The sequence below is a fragment of the Phalangium opilio genome, unplaced genomic scaffold, assembly GCF_054372755.1.
Source record: "Phalangium opilio isolate 3A_F unplaced genomic scaffold, DU_Popi_V2 ptg000246l_1, whole genome shotgun sequence".
NCBI classification, from domain to species: domain Eukaryota; kingdom Metazoa; phylum Arthropoda; class Arachnida; order Opiliones; family Phalangiidae; genus Phalangium; species Phalangium opilio.
The window spans coordinates 4,882,503-4,884,648 of record NW_028324225.1 but is presented as its reverse complement, the minus strand read 5'-3'; the positions used below and the strand labels follow the sequence as shown (position 1 = coordinate 4,884,648).

Sequence of the window (2,146 nt, the reverse complement as noted above, 5' to 3'; positions counted from 1 at the left end):
GTAAAGCGTATCTTCCGTGAACCTATGTGATTGGACGATGGTCAAAGTGATGTAAACTGAACCTGTGAAGTAAAAGAGTAGTTAAATTTCTCTCCGTATATATAGGACCAGGCTGATCTTGCAATGGAGAAAATATGTTAATTAACAATTACACATCTCAAGAAAAGTGACAAACATGAACCCTCCTACAGACTATAAAGGTGCGACACACAGCATGAAATCAAGAACATGCAATAGGGAATAACGAGAATAATCGTGCTTAAATATAGCATGAGCATGCTTAATTTAAAACTTTAAATTAAAAAGATTGATGAAAGCGCATGCCAGACTAAGCTTGTAAAACATTAAATTACAATAAAAGCGCGATCCAGACTAAGCATGTAAAATATTAAATTAAATTACAATAAAAGCGCATGCCAGACTAAGCAGGCAAAACATTAAATTAAATTACAATAAAAGCGCATGTCAGACTAAGCATGTAAAACATTAAATTAAGATAAAAAAGCACGCCAAATTTTGCGTGTTATAAATAATAAATAAAATGAAACAAATGATGATTGAGAAAAAGCGCGAAATAAATAATACATGAAATTAAGCAATACGGTTATGAAATTAAGCAATACAGTAATGACATTAAGCAAGACAGTAATGAAATTAAGCAATACAGTAATGAAAATATCCCATGAAAATAAGCAATACAGTAATGAAAATATCAAATAAAAAAACAATACAGTAATGATTATATGCAATGAAAATAAGAAATACAGTAATGAAAATATCCAATACAGTAATGAAAATATCCAATGGAAATAAGCAATACAGTAATGAAAATATCCAATGAAAATGTGCAATATACCCTAAATGTATAAGGAAAATATACAATGAAAAAAAAAAGAATTTAAATAGAAAAAGGTGAGTCATAAATTAAGCCCGAAATAAATAATACATGAAACTAAGCAATACAGTAATGAAATTAAGCAAGACATTAATGAAAATAAGCAATACAGTAAAGAAAATAAACAAAGAAAATCAGAAAGAAATTAGGTGAAGTAATTTAAAAAAAACAATTTGCAGATCACGTTTTGCATGTAATAAATAAATAAATAAAAAAGAACAAAAAAATAAGACATCATGGAAACATGCGTGCAACTAAGGTTTTTAACGATTCAGCCTGAACAATTGCAGCCTCAGCCTGAAGCTTTGCAGCCTCAGCCTGAAGCTTTGCAGCCTCGGCTTGAATCTTAGCAGCCTCGGCTTGAATCTTAGCAGCCTCGGCCTTCAACCTTTTCGTTTTAAATTGCATGCTTCTTATTTTCAGCTTTGCACTCCATCTTAATTTTCTTATAGTCTAGCCTGGCCCCTTCTTGCTCCAGCCTCGCCCGTTCATTTTCCGCCAGTACTCTCATTACGGAGTGAAGGTGTTCCTCATGCGCATAAGCAGCTCTTCTTTGATGGACAAAGGTCTCTTGCGAACGTTAGGCAATTCAGCTGTAAAAAGAACTATGTTCAGTTATGATACCAAATACTAAGAAGCCTATAAACTAAGCAGCGGACAATCACACTGTAAGTACGTCATTTATTCGCTGTTGTGTTAATGAAATAATATCATTTGCAATGTCTTTTACTAATAGTTCTCGCAAGATGACAACTGTTTTTAACGAATGTTGCGACAAAAGGTAATGTCATCCCGTGAGGTTCAAATGTTTACGAACAAAACAAGGCCATTATTTCCCCATTCCTTAGATGATGCCAAATAACTGTGTCGAGGATTATGTTCGTTACCGCAGCAGGCGGTACCAAACATATGAGGAAATAACTATTCACAGGTAACGTTATGATAAACGCCTGGGCACGTGAGTTAATTACCCAATTCATAAAACACTGACAGTATGTATAGTATACGACTTACAATTGCTATGAGACAGTGGCGGTAGGCCATCACTGGTGGTTCCGCTCACAGTTGTTGAGCAGCTTGCCTCGGGATCATGGATAATACGGAATTAATTAATATTATTTACCATCTGTGTAATATGTCATCTTACCAAAACTCGTAAAAAATGTTGAAACATCTTGCGAAAGAGAGTCAGATTGATCTTGAAAGGTAAGAAGAATATTAATTTGAGCGCTTGTTAAACGAAATAAATTA

General features: G+C 33.8%; 1 long non-coding RNA gene across 1 annotated transcript; it reads left to right on the top strand.

The window, feature by feature from the left end:
- Window positions 1-1,308: 1,308 nt before the first annotated feature.
- Window positions 1,309-1,856, top strand: LOC149611584 (uncharacterized). The gene is made up of 3 exons (XR_016376382.1): window positions 1,309-1,563; window positions 1,632-1,676; window positions 1,744-1,856. It is a non-coding gene; the product is annotated as an uncharacterized LOC149611584 (long non-coding RNA).
- The last annotated feature ends 290 nt before the right edge of the window (window positions 1,857-2,146 follow it).